The sequence below is a fragment of the Chiloscyllium plagiosum genome, unplaced genomic scaffold (genome assembly GCF_037043375.1).
Source record: "Chiloscyllium plagiosum isolate Xiang-an unplaced genomic scaffold, Cpla_swu_hap1 HiC_scaffold_2, whole genome shotgun sequence".
In the NCBI taxonomy this organism is placed as follows: Eukaryota; Metazoa; Chordata; class Chondrichthyes; order Orectolobiformes; family Hemiscylliidae; genus Chiloscyllium; species Chiloscyllium plagiosum.
In genome coordinates, this window is record NW_028270140.1 from 93,568,998 (window position 1) to 93,595,120 (window position 26,123).

A 26,123-nucleotide genomic window follows, 5' to 3' on the forward strand; every position below is an offset into this window, starting at 1 on the left:
TTTTATGTTTGCTTTTTGCCTTCCTGATTTCCCTCTTAAGTATACTCCTACTGCCTTTATACTCTTCTCAGGATTCACTCGATCTATCCTGTCTATTCCTAACAAATGTATCCTTTTTTTGACCAAAACCTCAATTTCTCTAGTCATCCAGCATTCCCTACACCTACCAGCCTCACCCTTCACCCTTACAGGAACGTACTGTCGCAGGACTCATCTGATTTTTGAAGGCTTCCCATTTTCTAGTCATCCCTTTACCTGTAAACATAACTTCTGAAAGTTCTTGCCGAATACCGTCAAAATTGGCCTTCCTCCAATTTAGAACTTTAATTTTTAGATCTAGTCTATTCTTTTCCATCACTATTTTAAGATTAGTAGAATTATGATCACTGGCCCAAAGTGTCACCCCACTTACACCTCCGTCACCTGCCTTGCCTTATTTCCCAAGAGTAGGTCTAGTTTTACACCTTCTGTAGTAGGTGTACCCACATACAGAATCAGAAAATTTACTTCAGCATGCTTAACACAAAAGAAAACTGATTGAGTAACAATAGCAAATGTTTAAGAAAGTAGATCGTGGTTCACAGCAAAGACATATCCCAGTGAAGAGCACAGATTCAAGAAAGGGAGTACGTCACTTATCACTAACCAGCCATTTAACTGAAAAAAAAAACTGTGTGGCAAAGATTAACGGGAAACCAGAGTGTTAAGTTTTAAAGAAGTGTTCTTAAAACAAAAACATAGAACAGTTCGGCGCAGTCCAGGCCCTTCGGCCCTTGATGTTGTGCCAACCTTTTATCCTACTCTAAGATCAAACTAACCGACATACCCTTCATTTTACTATCATCCATGTGTCTATCCAAGTGTCGCTTAAATGTTCCTCATGTATCTGACTCTACTACCACTGCTTCAGTGCTTTCCACGCACCCACCACTCTCTGTAAAGAACCTACCTCTGAAATCTTCCCTAAACCTTCCTTCAATCACCTTAAAATTATGCACCCTCACGATAGCCATTTCTGCCCTGGGTAAAAGTCTCTGGTTATCCACTGTATCGATGCCTCTCATCATCTAATACACCTCTATCAAGTCACCTCTCATCCTTCTTCGTTCCACTGAGGAACGGAGCTTTTTGAACCAGCCAAAGATGACCAAAAAAACGAAGGAAAAGATAAACTTTGTGGGTAAACATGCAAGTTTTTTTGTGGGTGTCGCCGGCCAAGCCAGTGTTTATTGCCCATTTCTCATTGCCCAGAGGGCATATAAGAGTTAACCACATGTAGACCAGACAGTTAAAGATGGGATTTCTTTCCATAAAGTGCTAGGAAAACTAATGGGGCTAAAGGCTAATCAATCCCCAGGATCTGATGTGATGTATCCCCGAATGTTGAAGGAAGTAGCTACAGAGATAGTGAATGCACTTTTAGTAATTTTACAAGATATGTAAATTCTGGAAAAGTCCAGAGGATTGTAAAAAATACCAATGCAACATCTTTATTTGAAAAAGGAAGGAGACAAAAACAGTTAACTATAGGATGGTTAACTTAATGTCTCTTATTAGGAAATAAAAGTGTTTATTATTAAGGATGTAATAGCAAAATATTTAACAATACATAAAATTATCAAGCACAATCAGTATGGCTTCATGAAAGAGAAATAACGCCCAACAAATTTGCTAGAATTCTTTGAGAAGGTGACAAGCAGGACAAGTATAGGGGAAGCAGTGGATATAATAGGTTTGGATTTTCAGAAAGCTTTTGATATGGTACCGCACCTTGGGTGACTTAATAAAACTAGAGCCCATGGTGTTGAGTCATGGAGTCAGAAACAGATCCTTTGGTCTAATTGGTCCATGTAAATCATAATCCCAAACTAAACTAGTCCTATCTACCTGTGCTTGGCCCATATTCCTCCAAATTTTTTCTTATTCATGTTCTTATCTAAATATGTTTTAAACATTGTAACTGTACCCGCAATCAGTTCTTCCTCAAGTTCATCCCACACATGAACCACTCTCTGTATATAAAAAAAAATTGCCCCCATGCCTTTTTTAAATCTTTCTCCTCCCCTTAAAAATTTATTGTATTAGCATGGCGAGAGATTTGGATAATTATGAGAAGACAGGGAGTTGGGCTCGGAAGGCACTTTCAAAATGGCAATGTGTAACTAGTGGAGTGACACAGGGATCAGAGCTGGGCTGACAATTATTTAAAATTTATACTAATGACTTGGATGAGCAATGTTAATGTGTTACATTCAGGTTTGTAGAAGACATAAAAATAGGTGGAAAGGCAAATGGTAAGGATGTCTTTAAAAGCTTACAGGGGGATACAGGCAAGTTAAGTATGTAGGTAAAAACTTGGCAGATGGAATATTATGTGGGGGGGAAAATGTGAAGTTAATCACTTCGGCAGGAAGAATAGAGAAGTTTAAAAAGTGGGAATGTTGCTAAAATTAGCTAAGGCACCAGACCACAGATGGAATATTGTGAATAGTTTCAGACCTGTTATCTAAAGAAAGATATACTGGATTAGAGGCAGTCCAAGAAGGTTCAGTAGGTTGATCTCAGTTATGAAGGTTTTTTCGTATGAGGTTGGGCCTGTACTCATTGGAATTTAAGTGAATGAGAGGAAACCTTATTGTTACATAGATTTTTAATGGGCTTGTCAGGGAGAGGTTGTTTCCCCTTATGAGAGTCTAGAACCAGAGAGCATGATCTCAGAACATGGGGTCACTTTTTTAAAACAGATAAGGATTAATTTCTGGTATTAAGAGGTTGTAAATATGTGAATTCTGTAACATAGAATACCATCGAGCCTGGGTTGTTAGTTATATTCAAGGCTGAGAGACAGATTTTGAATGAGTGAGGAGTATATAAATAAGGAAGCAAAGTGCAGTTGATGATTACCAGATTAGCCATGATGTCATTTAATGGCAGAGCAGACTTACTGTCCAATAGTCTACTTCTGGTTCTATACCTTATGCACTCTTCAGAGTATTGGCCTGCAAGTCTCAGCACCTATAAATAAGTCAGGTACAGTTGTCTTGGTCATGCAGCAGTTGTAATTTTATAGATTGAAAACCTTTACAATTCAGAAATGCAGCTGCTTTTTTTTGCAGGGAGTTTGTCTGCAGTGAATGACACCTTGCACTTGAAGAAACCCAGCAAAACACTAAATAAAGCTGACCTTGCAGCCTGGCTATCTTTATTCGTCCTGAAGTGAATAAAAGTCATTATCATCTTTAAGTAAGGCAAAGGTCATTACCTTTCAGTGTCCAAGTGTTACAGCCTGTGCAATGTCACATCCACTGCTTGCAGTGCCCTGGAACCAACCTCCACTGTCAAACTTGAATGCTGCTACAATACTGAGGACCACTGACATGGAGTGCCCACCAAATCCATGGGGCTGAACATCTTGATGAACTGTCCAACATGTATCAGTTGTCATTTTCAGGAACATGTTCAGATGTATCTAGCTTCATTCTCTCTGATCCTTAGATATAGTTGTTGATTTCTTAATATCTTTGCTGATGCCTTCCTTTAATTTTGTGCCTAAACCAGCATCTCTTTCTGGTGCTGTCTGCTGTTGGTCCTGATGTAGTTGTTGTTGGATAGCAAGAGCTCTCCCTTCTTCGCATCCTCTTTTCTTTTTCAAGGTTTCTAGAAAATTAAGTGAATAAGATCTGCGTCTATGCAAGTTTGAAGAGGGCAGTCATACAGATGAGAACAGGCAAAGAAAAGCAAAATTCTGCCAATGTTGGAGATCTGATATAAAAACAGAAAGTAATGGAGAAACTCAGCAGGTATGGTAGCATTTGTGGAGAGAGAAACAAAATCAACATTGCAAGTCCATGATTTTCTTTTGTAAGATTAAGCCTGTCAATGGTTCTCGTCCATTTAGCTAATTATTTGTGGGTTCCCTTTATTTTACGTGTTATATGCAAAATCCTCTGCCCTCCCAAAACTATTCTCTCTCTTTGATGTGCAATCGCTGCAACTAAACATGCATATTCAGTCAGCCACAGATTTTGATGCTTGTTACATTTGAAACCAAATCTTGGACCTTCTCCCTATCATCTTCATGCATTCTTGCAACCATGCTTGACCCATCCCACAAAACTTGTTTTTTCTGATCTGTTACCTGAGAACCTTCCACAATTACCCGGTCCTTTTGCCAATTTCTTCCATGTATCAGTTTCAACCTCCCTCCCTTGTCTTCAATCATGATAATCTCATTGTCTGTGCAGATCCTGAACCCTTCCATTTTCCCCTCCAGTGCTTTTTGTTCACTCCTGCCACCCATCCATGCAATCTTCCTGCTCCCAGTGAGGTGGTTCTTCCTGTTGAACTTAATTGCAAGTTAACAATGCCTTTAAACAGTGGTAAACAGGCCTTTAAAATAATTGTGAATTAGGTGCCATGAGATTCCCATAAGTTGCTTACTTTATATCAAGGGCAGGCCTTTTGACTTTGTAGTAGGAGACAGAAGGTTGTAGAAATCTGTTGGTGTCACTGGAGGGTAGTATGCAGCGATGCACCCCAGGGATCAGTGTTGGTTCCTTTATTGTTTGTGATAATCATAAATGATGTAATTGAGAATGTGGGAGGGATGATAAGTTTGAGAATGACACAAAGATTGGGTGATGGTTAACAGTGAGGAGGAGGGTGTTATGGGAAGACATAAAAGGAATATCCAGGTGGTCAGATCAGTGGCAGGTGAAATTTAACCCTGATAAATGTGAGGTGATGCACTTTGGAAGAAGGAACGAGACAAGTGAATGTCAAGGCACTGGGAAGCTCAAACAAATGGAGCGATCTTGGGGGGCATATCCATAGATCCTTGAAGGTGGCAGGACAGGTTAATAGGGTAGTTAAGGCATGTGGGAAGCTTGCTTGTAGCAGTTGTGGAATTGATTATAAAAGAAGGGAGCTCATATTGGAGCTTTTTAAAGCTTTGGTTTAGCCACAGATAGAGTATTGTGTGCAGTTCTGGTCACCACAATATAGGAAGGATGTGACTGAACTGGAGGGGATGTCAAGGAGATTCACCAAGAAGTTGCCTGGGATGGAGCATTTCAGCTGTGACGAGAAGTTGGGTAAGCTTGTGGTTGTTTTCTTTGAAACAGAGAAGTTTGGGGAGAACCTGATAGAGATGTGTAAGATTATGAGGGGTATGGATAGGGTTAATAGAAGCAGCTGTTTCCACCTCGTTGAATGGTCAATAACAAGGCAGCAGAATTTTAAAGTGAAAAAGTGGAGGTTTAACAGGAATTTGAGCAAATGCTTTTTCACCCAGAAGGTATTGGGCTCTGGATTGCACAGTCTGAAGGGTAATTGAAACCTCACAACCTTTAAAAAAAGTAGTTTGAGAGTTCTTGAAGTGTCATCACATTCAAGGCCGTGGGCCTAGTGCAGGAAAGTGGAGTGAGTATGCAAATATCTGTGTAATGTAGGTAATAATACAACTTTGGTACAAGTTTGATGGGCTGAAGGTCTTCTATAGTGTATGATTCTTTGAAAATTATCTCATGTTAATAGCATGCAAAGATACTACAAGTACAAATCTACCACATGAAGGCATCATGCTCGACAGGCCACATGCACGTGACTATATATTGTTGTAGCTTGACCTTCCATCCAGAAGTCAAAACTTTGATATCCCACCTAATTAAGCACTCCATATACCACCGTTTGTGCTCTTATAGGCTCTGTAAGATTCCTCCCAAAAAATGGTAAAGAATGTACATTAAATGATAGAGAAAAAAAAGTGACAGCAAGGAAAATAAATAAACTAAAACATTAAATGAACAAGAGGACATTGTAACCCAGTCGTGTCACATACTCCGTTTTCAGCAGCAGCGGGAGCGGTGAGAGCAATAGTAGGACAGTTGAATGTTCCTCCTGTAGAATGCGGGAGATACAGGTCACCACTAGTGTCCCCACTGACTTCATCTGTGGGAGGTGCACCCAATCCAGCTCCTTGGAAACCGCATTAGGGAACTGGAGCTGGAGCTGGATGAACTTCGGATCATTTGGGAAGTAGAGGGGGGTAACTGAGTGGAGTTGCAGGAAGGTTGTCACACTGCAGGTACAGGAAAAAGGTAGATAGGTTACAGTCAGGGATTGGGCAGGCAGTGCAGGGATCCCCTTTGGCCATTCGCCTCAATAACTAGTATACTGTTTTGGATAGTGTTGGGGGGTGGTGACGACTTACCAGGGGTAAGCCATGGGGTAGGTCTCTAACCAGGGTCCGTGATGTCTCGGATCGTGTTTTTGGGATCCTTAAGAGTGAAGGGAGCAGCCCCAAGTCGAGGTCCACATAGGCACCAATGACATAGGTAGGAAAAGGGATAGGATTGTAAGGCAGAAATTGAAGGAGCTTGAGTGGAAGCTTTGAGCTCGGACAATAATGGGTGACATGACAACCCTTTAATGCAAATGAGGAAAATGCCTCATTTTCTCAGAAATGATGCTTTTTTTTTATACTGTTTGCAATTTTGGGTTCAATGGGTCTATGGTTTGGAATTGCCTTTTTGTTCATTTCTTGTGTTTCTTCAGTCTGTTTTGTTCCACTGCTATTTGTTCTCACTTAAATACATTGAGTCCAATCTTTTTGAGAAGTTCACCATGGAGAATGCAACTTGCCTTTCATTTCAACGTTGAAGCTAACAAATTGCGCTCTGTTATGTTTAAAATTATAGTTCAAAAATTAAAGCTGAATGTAACTAAAATGCTGCATTAGTAACATAATATTAGTTGTCTGATAATTGCTTTTCTCAATGACTTTGCAATAACTTTCGGTGATTGCCTTTCTGTTGCGAGGTTCCACTCTGACTTCCGTGTTAAACAGTAGCAACCTACAGTTTGTAGCTGTGATGAACTTTCTCTTACATTAAAATTTCTCTTGTGCAGCAGTGTTTTATTGATGGAATGCGATTGAGAAGGTTGATCATTGTGTCAAAAAAATAGGACATGTTGGAAGTTTACATTTTTCTGTTCTAAGTGACATGTTACAATAATTTTGTACTGACTTTACACTGTGAATGCTGAAAAAGGTGTGTCTATTTTAAAGAAAATTTTAAATTCTTTGTATTTCAATTATAACAAGTTTATCATGTCCTCTCACCTATTGTATATTTTAGATTAATTATTTATCTATGCAATTATTATACACTACAAACAGGTACAGTATTAACACACAGTTTACAAATACATGAATTAATCTAAATTTGCCCAGTGTACACAAAAAAGGCCTCTAAATCTATCTATGCTTGGTCAGCTCATGAAACTTACTGATGAAATATGGTATCAGGGGACCTTTTGATGAAAGTAGTAAGTATCCCTCACAACAGATCACATGGAAAAGAGTACAGCACTATCAGTAATATGATGCTTTTTGTTATCAAATTAGTAATCAATTGGATAGTTTTTTAAGGTGGAGCATGTAATGAAAACTCATCATTAAAGTATTTTACATACAGATATATTTGCTGGGACAGATAATAGAAAATAAAATTGATTGGGCCTGAGTAACTGAGAGCTCCAGCTTGGCTTGTTCAAAAGATAATTCACTGTCTTTCCCAAGTGCTGAGGTATTCAATTTATTTAAGGTTACAGTTACATTTTAATAGCAATTCTGGCACAGAACTGTAATCGTTTTTCAGTGCTCATTGTGGAAAGTGATTTCAGAAGTTCATGCTCATTGATTGTTTCAATGTTGAGATTGATCAGAAAAGAAATAGGCATGTGATTAACATACAAGCCTTTTTATTATTTTTCATTGTGTTGTTACATGCTGTCAGAAAATAGGCTCGGTTTAAAAGCTACTTTTGATCTGCGGCTCGGATAATTTATCTACCTGTTGCAAATGTCTTCATACTCATAACAATAATGGAGCATGGCCTAATTTCGTAGGTTTGAATGTATTATGCTGAAAGAAAAAGAGCTTGTTTTGAAGCAATGTTCATGCTTGGCCCTGGTTTCAGGAAAATTAATTCAGTAAGTCTTTCTGCTAGATAAACCTCTTGCAGTTACATAATCTACATCAGGACAAGTTTTGAAATTGCGGATGTGTGAAGCAAGTGTGATAGTTATGACATTATACTCCGAGTGCTTCTCATCTTACAGAATTACTGGACTGAATTGCTTGTGGCCATTACCTCACCCTCTACCTCAAGGTTGTGTTGAGTCCATATTCACGTGTTTGGAAATGCTGATTTGACTTTTTGGTTGTTAAGTAACTTTGATTTTTGCTCTCATCTTGGAAGACATGCTGCCATATACAGATGTTAACTATCAGATGTTTCGTCACTTTAGTCACAGTAACACCAGTGGGAGCAGTAGCTGCTGCTGGGACTGCAGTTCAGGGCCCACATGAATGTTAGAGGAAGTTGGATGCAAATTTGAATTAACGGATTATGTGGACACCTGTTAGGCTGGCTCCAGTGATAATTATTGGTTGTCATGATCTTGAATCAGGGATTGACAGGGAAATTAAGCAGGAACAGTAACCAGCTGATTACCATTGTGGAAGGATTGGCATTGTTGTTCATGGGACTTTTGAATAGACTGGATGCTGAGGCGAGAACACCTGTTAGTTTACCTGCTGGCACCTATTACTGCATGGTGTGTGTTGCGCTGCCACTGGTGAAATACCAGTGATGGCAGGAGGAAGAACTCAAATGGCTTTTAATTTTCTACCTAAGAGCCTTCAACATCTATCCAACCTGATTTTACACCCTCCCCATCGACCACAAACATGTTCTGATGGAGCAGATTTAAAATTCCAGCCACTGTCATGAACTGTTGCTCCTTGCTTTGAAAACGAAGGGTTGCAATAAAGTACGCAGGCTACTGGAGGATTTTTAACCCACTTGCAAATTTAGTACTGGATGGACAATATTAATTTACTGACAGTAAACTACATTTTTGTCTATTAGAATTCTAGATGAAGAGGATATATGTTCTTGTGCTTATTAACTTGAGGAAAAGCCATGTTTGTAATTTAAGTTTTTTTTTTGAGTTTGAAGCTTTGTGAAGTATAACAAAGAAAGTCACATTCAGTGTGACCAATTCTTTCATTCTTCACTGAGTAGTCAGGTCTCAACTTATTTGAGCATAGTGTGAACTTTTCACGTTTCTTACATTAATCATGCTGCTGTTTCATGTTAAATTGAATGTTCCCCTTGGAATTATTTTGATGCAGTCCTCTCTTGTAACGGATTTATGAGATCCTAATGTGGGGCTGAAGAGAGGCTATTAGTTGAAACAATGGAGAAAAAAAGAGTATGAGAGAGGGATGGTGTAGCTGGCTATTACAGAGAGGTCAACAAGATATATTGTAGCCCAGTCATAGAATGTTGTTCATGATTTTTGTAAGAGCTGCTTTTGGATCTATGGTATCAATTGTGGCACTAATCTAAGTATCGCAGATGCATTGACACAGGAATGTGGATAACTGCTGCACATTCTAGTTGAAATCAAATTGCGTCTTTAAAATGAAGACAGTCTCCTTCATATTATGTGACATGAACACCCATTATGTTAAATGGGATAGATTTGTGGAGATAGTGGCGTAGTGTCACTGGGTTAGTATCCAGAGTCCCAGGTTAATACTCTATGGATAGGGGTTTGAATCCCACCTTTCATTCAACAGTGTCACATGGGGTAGATTTCAAACTAATCCACCAACGCTGTACACTTATAAGCCACTGTGGGCCATGAATAGTAACAAAATAATTCTCAAAGTACAATCTGTAACTACATTTCCAGCATATCCCCTCCTTTCATTATCATCACCACATAACCAGGGATCAACCCTGGTTCAATACAGAGTGCAGGAGCAGCACTAGGAACTCTAAAAATGAACTCTGAACCTGGTGATTCAACAAAACAGGACTACTTGTATGACAAATGGTCTAAGTAGCAACTGATAGACAGAGCTAAGTGATTCCACAACTGAAGGGTCAGATCTAAACCCTGTAGTCCTGCCGCTTCCAGTTGTGGAAGATGAGGATGGATGCTGATGAATCTGTCTTCTCCAGTTAGTGGTTTAATTGCGCACCATTTTTCATGAGAGGGTGTGGCAAGACTGCAGGGCTTTGAACTATTCCATTAGTTTTAGGATTGTTTACCTCTGACTACTTCACCTGTTTGGCATGCATTTAGTCCTGTTTGCATTTCACTAGGTTGACACCTGATTTGCAGCTATGCCTCGTACTACTCCTCACATACGCTTATATACTCTGTATCGAACCTGAATTAGTTATTTGCATTAAAGGTGATGAAAGTGAGAGTGAATTAACTGTTAAATCTGTTTTGAACAGATTAATGTCAATAAACAGCATGATAGAGAGTGCCCTAGCTGTGAAAATGGGATTCATCTCTCTATAGATTGTGCACTGGTCACTTCTCTCAATTATTTTATTGACAGATAAATGCATCGGGCCAGTTACCTATCTAAAATTTGTATTTGATGCAGCTGAAGCATGTTATGATTCACTGAGAAGAAAGCACTTTGGCTTTATGTCTGATGATGGAGAGTTTAATCAATATTGATATAATTCCGTTGAAAGTGCTTCAAGCTATCATCATTGCAGGCATAATTTGGAGTAAATTTAATAACCTTGCACAAAACTGAAAGAATCAATGATTTGGGGATAGGGAGGAGAGTGAAGAGGGAAAATATACATAACCAGTCTTTGTTTTCCACAGAGAGCATTTTGGATCTCTGGTCAGTGTATCTGTCCACTTCTGTAGGCTGTATGGCTCAGTGATAGTGTCCTTACTTCTGAACTAGAATGTCATGGGTGAGATCCCATTTGTCCTGAATGTGTGTCATAACATGTCTGAATAGATTGATTAAAAATAACTATCAGATCACTTATAATAAATTGTTCCCACTTGCCTGCACCTCAATTCTTAGAAACACGTGGGCGGCACGGTGGCACAGTGGTTAGCACTGCTGCCTCACAGTGCCAGAGATCCGGGTTCAATTCCCGCCTCCGGCGACTGACTGTGTGGAGTTTGCACGTTCTCCCCGTGTCTGCGTGGGTTTCCTCCGGGTGCTCCGGTTTCCTCCCACAATCCAAAGATGTGCAGGTCAGGTGAATTTGCCATGCTAAATTGCCCGTAGTGTTAGGTAAGGGGTAAATGTAGGGGTATGGGTGGGTTGCGCTTCGGCGGGTCGGTGTGGACTTGTTGGGCCGAAGGGCCTGTTTCCACACTGTAAGTAATCTAATCTAATCTAACCTACCACAAATTTTGACACTTCCAGAATTGGGTAGTCCAATAATTTCTTTACAGAACTCCCATCTTCCATCCTGCGTGAATGCAAGCTTATCCAAAACTTTGTCCTTACTTTCTTGTGTTTCATCTACTGACCTTGTTTTCATTAAATTATCCAGGATCCCAGTTGTATAACTCTTCAGATTTTATCTTTGCATTCAATCCAGTCATGGTTACACCTCCTTAATTTGTGACTTTCCTAATTTGATACTTCATCTCCGCCTTCCAAGTTTTCTGCTCCTCTAACTCTGGCTTATGTGTTCCCTCACTTGTTGACACTGTTTGTGGCAATGCTTTCAGCTATCTGAAGCCAATGTTCTGGAATTTGCATCATACATGCTTCTATCTATTCATCTCCAAGATGTATTTTTAAAGCAAGTTTTATGGTCTAGCTTTGTAATACTGACTCATTTGGCTTCTTTCCCTTCATGCCTCTATGGTAAGAAGCTATATAAATAGCAGGTGTTGTTATATTCTTGAGAAAAAAACAAAAATTGTTGTACATTTAAAGAAAGAGTCAAATGTGTGAGAGTGCTTTTGTTTGTAAGACTGTTATCGTAGTAGCATGTATGACAAGAGGTGATTCGGCCTTTTTTGTCAATGTCCATGCTTGGAAAATATTATTCAATTTGCTCCACTCGATGCTTTTTCCTTATATATGTTTCCTGAAAAGCTTTCTTATTAAATTTTGTTGATTAAAATACTGCTGTTTACATAGCAAAAAAAAGTTGGAAGAGTCACCTGCTGTGTCTCCTAATTATACATAATTGATATTCGGTGGGTTGAGCCTCTTCTGGCTGCCAATCTCCAGAATGAGAATCCACATCCTTACTTGCCTGAATGATGGCTTTAATAATAAAGTATAATCAAAGAGTTAGTGATGATCAGATCTGAATTGTGAAAGAACATTGCTTTGGGTCAATTCAAGCATGTATTTTTAATTTGATTTAATTTGTATGATTTTTCAAACTTGATATTAATTGCAATTTCGAAGCCTAGAGTATCTTAACCCTTTCAATATTCTCATCCCTGTCTATGTGGATTAATCTTCTTGAAATGAAACACTTTGAAAACACTGGGAAATAAACAGCTGTGTTCATGCTTTAAAGGCATTTGTCATAAAAGAATCACAGTAAAATGCAGGTGGAGTTTCAATTGCAAACTATTACAGAGTTTTGAGACAAATTCGAATACTTTTAAGAATTTGTTTCTCAAAAATGGGGACTGGTGATGTGGTTGAGAAATACATTAGTTTTTCTAATTTTGAAATATTACATATACTCTAGGATGAAAATTAATCCAAAAAAGAAAGAAAGAACCGTCAATGCCAGAAATCTAAAAGATAAACAGAAATTATTGGAAAATCTCCACAGGCCTGGCAGCATCTGTGGAGAGAAATCGGAGAAATCCAGTGACCCTTCTTCAGAACTGAAGTCACAACCCTGGCACATGGAATGATTCTGTGAAATGTCAAGTTCTTGTAACCAAACCCCTACACACTAGTGCACAGTGCACGTGAATTTTCTACAGTTTTTGGGATCACGTTAGCGAAGATCTCCATCTTGATGCAGTCCAGGGTGTTGCCTGCGGCAATGTCCATGAGCAAGCATAGGATCTTGTTCTTCGCCATAATATCTGCAAGAATGGCACTGACTTTGAATGGTGCGAAGATTATTTTATCACTTGTTCTAAACTTCTGCAAGCCCATGAAGAAGTTTTGACCTCCCCTACACTGGAAGCCCCACATTTTCTCCATCCCTTAAGATGTCATAGTTTATCTGTCATCACAATAACTTCATTGCCAGTGTAGGGCCACAAGGAATGCATGATAATCTTCAACCAAGCACCCACTGCCTGCATGAACTAGTTAAGATTACAGTGACTGCAAACTGTCACTGATGTGTAACAGTTCCCTGTAAGTTTGTATTACCTGCTGGAAACCACTGTGAGCTAATGTTCTCCACAATTATGGACAGCTCATATAGATTTAACTGACTTCCCAATTCTCCAAGCTAACTTTGAGACTTACAAGCTGTGTGAATATCTGGAAATGTGATAACCGATACTATAGAGCCTTAAAATGAAAATAAACTGTAGCTGACACTGAGCAGTTTGAATATTTATTTCTGTAATTTTCAATTGGCACATCCTAAAGTTCATATTCGAAACTTGTTCCCAATAACAGTTCAGTGCCAGACACATGTGGTTTACTAGGAATATCTGCAATGATTTGACATTCTGTTGTAATTTGTATTTGTTTGGTAGCTGAAATTTTAAACTCTTCAGGTGGGGAAATATTTGGCCATGAGTCTACATCTCTGAACTGATTTATTAAGAGTCTCAACTTGACTATCTATTTTGAAACCTTAAAAGTAAGTAAAGGAGTAAAACAGTTTTATACTGCTTATACTGCAGGGTGTTTATTCACCTGTTTTCTGCACTTCTGCTATTACATCACCTGAATAGGATATGATCTTGCTTGCAAGGCCAACATTTATTGCCCATCATAAATTGTCCCTGAAAAGGAAACGGGCCACCTCCTTGGACTGCAGCAGTCCATGGTGCATTATGCCCATGGTGCTGATAAGGGAGGGTGTTACAAGATTTGTCTCAATGCTAATGAAGGAGTAGCAATTTCGTCCCAAGTTCCAAAGGTATTCCTTATAACTTCAGACAATTAGGGAGTTAGTAGGGAAAACAATAGACCACTTGACAAGCTTTTTTTTCTCTCAAAAAAAAATGAATAGATGTTTGAGCCATCAGGAACCAAGGTAACATAAAGGTCATGACAATATAGATTGTACCCTCTCACCAATGCAAGTGTCTGGCAGGAATTTACAAATGGCTCCCAACATTAGATAATCAAAAATTGCCTGAGAGTGGAGGTGATACTTTGGGAACATATCCTGTGGACACTGGCCAGAACTACTGAAGCTAGTATTTGACAGAGATTAAGCAGTTGGCTCACAGAATTAAAGTGAGTAAGTGAATGTTCGGAGTGTTAACCAGACAGGAGACAACTGGAATGACCTTTTCAACACTTTGACTTGAAAGGAGGTGGTGGCTCAAAATAAAGAGATAAGAGTCTGATACCAAAGCCACTCCCAATGGCGATATATTGAAATTTTTCTGTCTACTTAGCTTGTGCTTCAGATTTTAAAAGTTGCTTCTTGATAAATCACGTTATAACCAAATATAACTTTGACCTTTATTTTGGATCACCTGTGATTCCCAAGATGTGGAGGTGCCAGTGTTGGACTAGGGTGGACAAAGTTAAATGTCTCACACCACCAGGTTATATGGTGTTGTATGGTTTTTAACTTTGTGATTCCCAAACTCAACTTAAATCTTACATGTTCTGAGGAAGAGTCACCTCAAAATGTTAACTCTGCTTTCTCTCCACAGATGCTGCCAGACCTGCTGAGTTTCACCAGCTGTTCGTTTTTGTTTCTAAAACTTGCAGGACTGTGTGAGGCATAGAGGGGAACTTGCAGGTGTTCCTGTGTATCTACTGCCCTTGTTCTTCTAGGTGATAGAGTTGACAGGCTTGGAAGGTGCTGGTGAAAGTACCGTTGTGAGCTGCCACAGTACAAGTTGTATCTGGAACATACTGCTGCCACTGTACATTGGTGTTTTAAGGAGTGAATATTTAGAATGTTAAGATCTTGTATGGTGAAATAACTGCCCAGAGGCCAACATCCCATCACCAAGTCGCCCTTTATTTGCAAATGTACAGTTCACTGGCTATGGCCAGCCAACTCGGGGTCAGGAGATTATGAAGTGAGGATATTATGAATCCCGTATTTTGTTTTTACAAAAATGGAGCATCACAAAAATTAGCTTCTATGAGCTGAAAGCAGTAGAAGTCCTTCAACGTGTTAAGATTTCCAATTCGCCATTAATTAGAAAGCACTCTTGCTCCTTTTGTAATTTAGTCCAACTTAATGAAACCGATGTCTTTGGCGTATTGTCTGAAGCACTGGTGGCTCATGTTGAGAGCATATTTCCAGATCTCGCACACTCGGCATGAATGGGAGCCCTGACTGAATTTCCTCGGGTGGGAAAAGTAAAGTTGTTGGTGACCCATGGCAGACAGAGCTCGAGAAAGAAAGAAATCCCGTGTTTTTTTTATTTTATTAAACAATTCATAGTTTAACAATTAACACTAACAGCTGTATACAGAGAAACAGCCACAGGTTAGGTGAGTTGGCCATGCTAAATTGCCCTTAGTGTTAGGTGAAGGGGTAAATGTAGGGGAATGGGTCTGGGTGGGTTGCTCTTTGGAGGGTCGGTGTGGACTTGTTGGGCCGAAGGGCCTGTTTCCACACTAAGTAATCTAATCTAATCTAAGTAATCTAATCTAAATTTTACAAGGGAGGGGAGCAGCAAAGCCAGGCCCCAAACCAATCCCGTGTTTATTTATTTATTTATTTATTCTTTTTTTTTTTCTTTTTTAAAATAATTTAACACCCACACTACCACCTAAGTGCGGTAGTGCTTATTATATATATATTTTTCCCAGCACCCATGGTGTGTGTGTGCACAGGTGTGAGACACAGTGAAAGACACAAAGTGCACCAATCTTTATTCAATTTCCACCACCAGGAAGATAGGAAAACACCCGGGTGGCCAGTGACAAACACTGCCCTTCACATCAAGGGACAGTGCTGTGTGATAAAAACAGTGAAGGGGAGGGTAATCCCGTGTTTATTTATTTATTTTTTTTCTTCCTTTTTTTTTCTTCTTTTTTTTCTCTTTTTTTCCCCACACTACCACCTAAGTGCGGTAGTGCTTATTTTATCCCCAGCACCCATGGTGTGTGTGTGCAGGGGTGAGACACAGTGAAAGACACAAAGTGCACCAATCTTTATTCAATTTCCACCACCAGGAAGATAGGAAAACACCCGGGTGGCCAGTGACAAACACTGCCCTTCACATCAAGGGACAGTGCTGTGTGATAAAAACAGTGAAGGGGAGGGTAATCCCGTGTTTATATCTGTCAGCCAGGGCTCCCTGATTGGTCCAAATTAACAACCTCATCAAGGATCTCATTGTAATTAAGATCAACCTGGTTCTGATCACTACGGATGGGTTCTCATTTAAACAAATTGCTTTGGTCTTCTCGAATGTTTTGAGTTTTGCAGTTGCACAGATCCAGGGAGAATGGAGGGTATCCATCACAGTCCTCTCAACTCATGCTTTGTAGATGATGAACAGGCTTTGGGAAGTTAGAAGGTGAGATACTTGCTCCTCTCAGCCACAAGACCTTGTGGTGATGCTCTTGTCCAGTGATGGAAGTTGTGAATCTATTCCAGGCAGTTCTTTAAGGATGTGAATCATGGAGCTAGCAGGAATATTAGTTATCAGAGTCCCTTTGCTTTTGGTTGATTGTTGACTTTTCGGGAAAAGTTGGATTTCTGAAATAATAGTTTTAAATGTTTCGATGTTTTAAAAAGGTGCACTTAAGTAGCATTGTCGTACTTTTTGATAATCAATTTTTTTTACATTAAGCACATTACTGGCACATTTGTTTCATCAAATTGTTCGGTTTAGTTTGTTACACATTTTGTGCTGCAAACTGCATGTTGCAAATTTCCTATGTGTACCTTTGGATGGAAACTTAAATCAGAAGGCAAAATACTTCAAGCTTATTGATATAAAAATGCCTCTGGCTGTGTTATTCTAGTTTGGAGCCAGAAGAGAAATACTGATGCACTTTACAACTTAATAATAGGATCTAACTTCAAGAGGATCTGAGTTCGGCAGAAAAGTTAATGATATGTCAAATGGAGTAAAGGAAAAAAGTGAAAAAGAAAGGAAAACATCAAGTTCACTTGATTAGCAGCGATAAAAGAACAAACAAACAAAAATAATGGAAATCTGAAATGCAAACTGTAATTCCTAACGTGAACAGGAGGTTGATTGTTATAGATGATAACGTGACATTTTATCTGTGATTCTTATCAATCCAGTGAGATGAAACAAGAATCATGATTTGTCTCTGAGGTTACTGATACTGAGTGGCCAGGTGTACATTTCTGTATAACTTCATTTGATTTATGTTTGCTAGCACTCACTGGACCCAAAATGTTAACTCTGTTTTCTCTGCATAGATGCTGCCAGATATGCTGAATTTTTCCAGCAATTTCTATTTTTGTTTCTGATTTCCAGTGTCCACAGTTATAGAGTCATACAACACAGAATCATTGAATGTCTCCACTGTGGAAACCGGTCATATGGACCACCAAGTCCACACTGACCCTCTGAAGAATTACCCTTTCAGATTCATTCCCCTACCCTACTACTCTACATTTACTTTTGACGAATGCACCTAATCCACAAATCCCTGAACACTGTGGGCAATTTAGCATGGCCAATTCGCCTAACCTGCACATCTTTGGATTGTGGGAGGAAACCAGAGCACATGGAGGAAACCCATGCAGAAACTTGGAGAATGTGCAGACTCCACACAGACAGTTGCCGAATGCTGGAATCAAACCCAGATCCCTGGCACTGTGAGGCAGCAGTGCTAACCACTGAGCCACCGTGCCACCCTAAACAGACCCTTTGGTCCAACTAATCCATGCTGACCAAATTTCCCTAACTAAAACTAGCCCCATTTGCCTGTATTAGTCCTATATAATCCTCTAAACATTTCATATTCTTATACCTGTCCTAACTACTTTTAAATATAACTGTATCTGCATTGACCACTTCCTCTGGCAGTTCATTTCTCGAATGAATCACCCTCTCTGTGAAAAAGTTGCCTCTCAGATCCCTTTTAAATCCTTCTCCTCTCACATTATAAATATGCCCACTAGTTTTGAACTCCCCTACCCTAGGGAAAAGACCAGAATAGGAGTAGGCCATTCAGTCCATCTAGACTGCTCCCGAGGTTTATAACAATCATGGGTGATTGAACAATTCAACTCCTTTTACCCAAACTATCCACATAACTCTCTGTGCCATTTGTAATCAGAAATGTATCAACCCCTACTTGGAATATATTCCAGGACTGACTTTCTACAGCTCTGTGAGGAAGAGAACTCCAAAGATTCAAATTCTGTGTAAAAATGTTATTTCTCGCAGCCCTAAATGGCATTCCCCTTATTTTCATATAGTCCTCAAACAAGGGAAATATCTTACCTGGAACCACCCTGTCTGACCCTCTTAAGTATTTTTAAGTAGGTTTCAATCACATTGTCTTTCATTCTATAAAACCCTGGCCAATACAGTTTGCCAAATCTTTCTTTGTGGAGTTCTTCGTTTTTCTGTTTGTTCATTTCACATATCCACCTCAAGCAATCACCCTTTCTTTCTAAATGTTCAAGAAGTGTTTTGTACATTTCAAATGCATTGTGAATATATAAGAAACTAGTGCTGAGAGTTGGAAGGCGACAGAGGTTGTTGAGATTTGCAATAATCCCCAAAACTGCAATTAAAAATTGTTGGTGGAGGTGGGTGAGGCTCAAAGTCTGTTTTGTTACACTTGGCATTCTTAGTTTACTTTATTTTCTGTGAAAATGGTGGGGAATTATTATTGTTAGGTTAATCTATCAAAAACATCGTAATATTGATTAAAACAGAGTGTTAACTCTGCTTTCTTCCCACAGATTCTTCCAGACCATTTGTCTTTCGCCAGTAATTTCTGTTTTCATTTCAATCCTCAGCATCCACAATTCTTTGATTTATGTTATTGATCAATGTTCTTTAATGTATATTATCATAGAATCTTTTAAGAATTGAATTTCTAATAGATCCAGTATAATTAGGGGGCAGCACGGTGGCACAGTGGTTAGCACTGCTGCCTCACAGCGCCAGAGACCCGGGTTCAATTCCCGCCTCAGGCGACTGACTGTGTGGAGTTTGCACATTCTCCCCGTGTCTGCGTGGGTTTCCTCCGGGTGCTCCGGTTTCCTCCCATCGTCCAAAGATGTGCAGGTCAGGTGAATTGGCCATGCTAAATTGCCCGTAGTGTTAGGTAAGGGGTAAATGTAGGGGTATGGGTGGGTTGCGCTTCGGCGGGTCGGTGTGGACTTGTTGGGCCAAAGGACCTGTTTCCACGCTGTAAGTAATCTAATCTAAAAAAAACAGTGGGGGAAGGGGTGTGCTGGGAGAATTTCTCTGTCTGCAGATTATAGCACACTGAGAAATATGATTGAAAGGAATCAATCTACAGTTGCAATTGACATAGTGCAAATAGCATACCTTTGCTCACAGTGAGGTACAATTTACAAGATTATACATTGCTGAATTAGTCTCAGATTCTTACAAAGAACATAGAAGCAACAACAATAACAGAAATGTTGGAATCATTTGGCACATCATTTAGCAAACATGGAGAGAACAAAGGAGTTCCAGCTTCCCAGTGGGTTATAATTTTTTTCTGTGATCATTATCCTCGTACTTTTGATTGTTATTAACTAATATGGTTCATTAGAATTTATGTGGATAATATACCTTTTTATTTTTTTATTTTATTTGTTTATATTGGCTGTGGAAAAGATCAGGAAACAATCTAAAATAAGAATAATAAACAAGGGAAACATAGCTTCAGTGGGCTAAGAACAACTCTGGGATAGATAAATTGGAATTTAAGGTTGGCACTGAAAATGAGAATTGAACAGTAAGCTACCTTTAAGTTGGATAGAGTTCAGGAATAGTGAAACTACTGTTCCTCAAAGCGCAAAGACAGGATTTTAGAATCAAAAGTTCTGAATGTGATGAAGATGACAAAGTGTACTTCTGATAGATGCCAGGTAGTACTACAACCAAGCACCATGCTGAATACAGCACATTCAAAGGGAAATGAAAAAGTGATTAATAGAAGCTAAGAGAGATATGAAAAGAGACTGGCAGCTAATCTGTAAGGGAATCCCAAGTTCTTCTAGAGGCATAAGCAAAGGATTTGGACTAACAGTCAGGGTCAGGAAAACCAAAACTGTGAGTCAGTACATAGAGTCTCCATCTTCTACCAAAATTGACAACCTCACTCTGAATGTCAATGACAATTTCACATACCTAGCATTAACAATTACAAGCAACAGTCCTTTAGTGCTGAAATCAGCACCAGGATTGTCAAGGTGGTAGCCCTTATGTCAAAGTTGAGAAGGCAGATTTGGACCAATAGCAAACTAATCAAAGATACAGAGCCCTATGTTCATAACCCGAACAAAATGGTTTTTGATGAGGTTATTATCAGTGCAAGGCCAACAGATCACCTACATCTGTGATACAAGGAGATTCACTTGCAAGCAAGACTTCAGGTTGATTGGACACAAAATTGATGCATGTGAAGTGCTCACTGCTAACCGGAATGCAGGTCAGGAAGCATGTGGGAAAAACATATTATAATAAATGACCAGATGTTGGGAAAAGAAGCCTCCCTTAGAGGTTGACTTTGAGCTACACTGTTGAAGTGTGCTGACTGGGGAAGGTACTCTACTCACAAATCAGCCTCAACAGATTTTGATGGTATTAGGCAAGAACTTTCGAAAGCTGATTGAGGGGGCAGATGTTCGCAGGTAAAGGGACGGCCGGAAAATAGGAAGCCTTCAGAAATGAGATAACAAGAATCCAGAGAAAGTATATTCCTGTCAGGGTGAAAGGGAAGGCTGGTAGGTACAGGGAATGCTTGATGACTAAAGAAATTGAGGGTTCGGTTAAAAAAAAGAAGGAAGCATATGTCAGATATAGACAGGATAGATCAAGAGAATCCTTCGAAGAGTATAAAGGAAGTAGGAGTGTACCGAAGAGGGAAATCAGGAGGGCTAAAAGGGCACATGAGATAGCGTTGGCAAATAGAATTAAGGAGAATACAAAGGGTTTTTACAAATAATTGAGGACAAAAGGGTAACTAGGGAGAGAATAGGGCCCCTCAAAGATCAGCAAGGTGGCCTATGTGTGGAGCCACAGAAAATGACTATTTTGCATCAGTATTTACTGTGGAAAAGGATATGGAAGATATAGACTGTAGGGAAATAGATGGTGACATCTTGCAAAATGTCCAGATTACAAAGGAGGAAGTGCTGGATGTCTTGAAATGGTTAAAGGTGGATAAATCCCCAGGACCTGATCAGGTGTACCCGAGAACTCTGTGGGAAGCTAGAGAAGTGGTTGCTGGGCCTCTTGCTGAGATATTTGTATTATCGATAGTCACAGGTGAGGTGCCGGAAGACTAGAGGTTGGCCAATGTGGTGCCACTGTTTAAGAAGGGCGGTAAAGACAAGCCAGGGAACTATAGACCGGTGAGCCTGACCTCAGTGATGGGCAAGTTGTTGGAGGGAATCCTGAGGGACAGGATGTACACGTATTTGGAAAGGCAAGGACTGATTCGGGATAGTCAACATGGCTTTGTGCATGGGAAATCACGTCTCTCAAACTTGATTGAGTTTTTTGAAGAAGTAACAAAGAAGATTGATGAGGGCAGAGCAGTAGATGTGATTTATATGGACTTCAGTAAGGCGTTCGACAAGGTTCCCCATGGGAGACTGGTTAGCAAGGTTAGATCTATGGAATAAAAGGAGAACTAGCCATTTGGATACATAACTGTCTCAAAGATAGAAGACAGAGGGTGGTGGTCAAGGGTTGTGACCAGTGGAGTGCCACAAGGATCGGTGCTGGGTCCTCTATTTTTAGGAGAAAGTGAGGACTGCAGATGCTGGAGATCAGAGCTGAAAATGTGTTGCTGGAAAAGCGCAGCAGGTCAGGCAGCATCCAAGGAACAGGAGAATCGACGTTTCGGGCATAAGCCCTTCTTCTCTTGCAAGGATGCCTTCCTTGAAGAAGCTGTCTTCCTCCCTATACAAGGATTTCAGTGAGTCCCTCTCTCACTGCACACCCCAGGTCATCTCCTCTACTTTTAGTCATTTACATAAATGATTTGGTTATGAGCCTAAGAGGTACAGTTAGTAAGTTTGCAGATGACACCAAAATTGGAGGTGTAGTGGACAGATTACCTCAGATTACAACAGGATCTGAACCAGATGGGCCAATGGGCTGAGAAGTGGCAGATGGAGTTTAATTCAGATAAATGCAAAGTGCTGCATTTTGGGAAAGCAAATCGTAGCAGGACTTATACACTTAATGGTAAGGTCCTAGGGAGTGTTGCTGAACAAAGAGACCTTGGAGTGCAGGTTCATAGCTCCTTGAAAGTGGAGTCACAGGTAGATAAGGATAGTGAAGAAGGCGTTTGGTATGCTTTCCTTTATTGGTCAGAGCATTGAGTACAGGAGTTGGGAGGTCATGTTGCGGCAGTACAGGACATTGGTTAGGCCACTGTTGGAATATTGCGTGCAATTCTGGTCTTCTTCCTATAGGAAAGATGTTGTGAAACTTGAAAGGGTTCAGAAATGATTTACAAGGATGTTACCAGAGTTGGAGGATTTGAGCTATAGGGAGAGGCTGAACAGGCTGGGGCTGTTTTCCCTGGAGCGTCGGAGGCTGAGGGGTGACCTTATAGAGGTTTACAAAATGATGAGGAGCATGGATAGGATAAATAGACAAAGTCTTTTCCCTGTGATCAGGGAGCCCAGAACTAGAGGGCATAGGTTTATGGTGAGAAGGGAAAGATATAAAAGAGACCTAAGGGCCAACATTTTCACGCAGAGGGTGGTACTTGTATGGAATTAGCTGCCAGAGGATGTGGTGGAGGCTGGTACAATTACAACATTTAAGAGGCATTTGGATGGGTATATGAATAGGAAGGGTTTGGAGGGATGTGGGCCGGGTGCTGGCAGGTGGGACTAGATTGGGTTGGGATATCTGGTTGGCATGGACAGGTTGGACCGAAGGGTCTGTTTCCATGCTGTACATCTCTATGACTCTGAACAGATGATGTTCAGTGCAGGAGTGGCATGCATGCTGGAAACTGTCCATTATCTGAGCCTGATGGATGATACAGTTTATGTTGGCATATCAGTGGTAAAAAGAATGTGAAGCCAATTCAGATCCAAAAAGGAGGATGCACACATAGAAGCGGGGGCATACCTGAAATGTTATGAGAATACTTTGCAATTGTTTGTACCAAGGATCTACATTGGGGAGACTGGGCGCCTCCTAGCAGAGCGCTTTAGGGAACATCTCAGAGACACCCGCATCAATCAACCAAATCGCCCAGTGGCTCAACATTTCAACTCCCCCTCCCACTCTGCCGAGGATATGGAGGTGCTGGGCCTCCTCCGCCGCCGCTCCCTCACCACCAGACGCCTGGAGGAAGAACACCTCATCTTCCGCCTCGGAACACTTCAACCCCAGGGCATCAATGTGGATTTCAACAGTTTCCTCATTTCCCCTTCCCCCACCTCATCCTAATTTCTAACCTCCAGCAACTCGACTTGTCTGGACTTGTCCGACCTGCCCAGCTCCTTTTCCACCTATCCACTCCACCCTCTCTTCCCTGACCTATCACCTTCATCTCCTTCCCCATTGACCTATTGTACTCTATGCTACTCTCTCCCCACCCCCACCCTCCTCTAGCTTATCTCTCCATGCTTCAGGCTCTCTGCCTTTATTCCTGATGAAGGGCTTTTGCCCGAAACGTCGATTTTGCCTGTCCTCGGATGCTGCCTGAATTGCTGTACTCTTCCAGCACCACTAATCCAGAACCAAGGATAAGATGCTGACTAAGGCATGATCAAAGATTATCTGTGTTTAATGTTGATAGGCCACCAAGGCCAGATACGATGTACTCGAGGATACGGAGGGATTGTGAATGAAAATTGAGGAAGCATTGCTGCAATTTTCCTCTCTTCCTTAGACTCCGGGATGTTGCCGGAAGACTGGAGAATTCTAAATGTTACAAACCCATCTTCCGAAAAGGGTGGAAAGACAAGTCCAGACATTCCAACCAAATTGGTTTATTTTCAGTGGTGGGGAAGCTTCTAGAAATAACTATTTGAGACCAAGGTAGGAGTATTCTGAGAAAATGTGGGTTAATTAAGGGAAACTAGCATAAATTTTTAAAGGAAAATTGAGTTTGACGAACTTGCTGGGTGTTTTTGAAGAGGTGACAGAGAAGGTCATGTTAAATGCTGTAATGGACTTCCAAAAAGCATTTTAATATAATGCTATACAATTGATTTATGAGCAAAGTTTGAGCTCACACAATAAAGGGGACAGGAGATGGATAAATGGCAGATGAAATTCATCGTCTAGAGGTGTGAAGTGATTCATTTTGGTAAAAAGACCATGAAGTGATTGTATTAAATAAAGAATCGAAAAGAGGTGCTGGAGCAGAAAAACCCAAGTGTATATGTATATATGTCATTGAAGGTGACATGGGAAATTGAAAGGACAGTTAACAGAGCTTACAGTAAGCCAGGCAGTAATAGGGGAGTAGAATTTAAGAGCAAGAGTTAAATTTTTATTAAGTAGTGGTTTGGCCTCATCTGGAGTATTGCATCCAATCTGGGTTCCAAACCTGAGGAAAGACCCAGAAGGAATGGAGAGAGCATATAAACAAGTCATAGAATGATTTGAGGGATAATGTATTTCAGTAACTAGGAAAGATTATCCTTGTAGAAAAGATGCATGGGGGGGATTTGATAGAGGGATCTGAACAGAATGGATCAGCAAAAATGTTCCTGCTGGTAAAGTTATTGAGCATGAGGGGCATAGAATTAAAATAACTGACAAAGAGAGCATTGGAGGCGTGAGGAGAAACTTTTTCATTCAAATATTGAATGCACTGAGTGTATAGTGGAGGCATGTTTAGTTGAAGTATTCAACAATAAATGGATTATTATCTGAAAAGGAAGAATGAACATTACAAGGAAAAGACAGGGGAATTTATTTTTAAGAAAACTGGTGTAGACATGACAGGCCAAATGGAATCCATCTGTGCTGCTACAATTCTGACATTCTGGGAATTATGAGTTCCAGAATAAAGCTTCCAACTGCAGTAGCTAACTACCTGTGCATTTGATATTTTTTACAGCAAAGCTGAAAGAGTGCTGTTCTCTTTTAACGTGCTCAGCGTGTAAGAGGCTACAGTTGCTAAGCATCACAATTATTTAGCAAAACAATTTCCTGCAAGTAATTTTCTTTGGTATAACAGGATAAATTATATGTTGTCAAGTACAAAATATCAATTTAAACTCAAAATTTTTCAGCCCTTTGCAGTGTAAGCACGAGAGCTTTTTTTGGTTTTGAAAAACGAAATACAATTTTGGTCTGTCTAACTGTGAATATTTGAATATAGCTCGGCAAAGGACAGTTCTAGTCAGTTGGGTTCCTCTTGGAACATGCTGTGCAGTGCAATTTCCTTAAATGCTAAGTAATTTGCTGTTTTCTGCATCAAGGGATCAATATGAAATGTTCGTGTAAGTCTTTTTAAGTGGTGACTTAACAGAATAAACATATTTATTGTTGGATCAGGACATGATTAATCAGTTCCATACATGATTTTTTTTGTCATTGATTGGGTTTCAATAAATACTGAAGGCTCATGCTCAACTAGCAACATTTCCGCACTTTATTTGTCTATAAATTTGAAAATAGACTCCAGCAAAAGGTGATCAATACTGCAAGTACAATGAAAATGAGATGTATATGACTTAGAAAGAAGGCCAAGACCTGACGAATCAAAGATCTGCTTTGGCTGGATTCAGTATATGTTTATAACTTTGACGAAATACAGTGAACTGCAGGCCAGTCAATATTTTGAGGAGATGTAACCTGCTTTATCTTTAGCTTTCGGATAACTGATCCATTTGATGCTCACTTGTATAATTTTCTGTTGTTTTGTTTCACATTTCTAACATTCGAAGGTTTTCTTTTTATTTCTGATTATATTGGCATTTATAATATAGTCCTTTAATATATAGCCTGGAAATTATAGC

The 26,123-nt window shown here is 40.0% G+C and overlaps 1 protein-coding gene and 1 pseudogene across 3 annotated transcripts in view; one reads left to right on the plus strand and one right to left on the minus strand.

The window, feature by feature from the left end:
* fbxl17 (F-box and leucine-rich repeat protein 17) overlaps positions 1 to 26,123 on the plus strand; it is a 791,762-nt gene that overhangs the window by 307,327 nt on the left and 458,312 nt on the right. The window lies entirely within an intron of this gene.
* LOC122560097 (small ribosomal subunit protein uS14 pseudogene) lies at positions 15,215 to 15,370 on the minus strand (annotated as a pseudogene).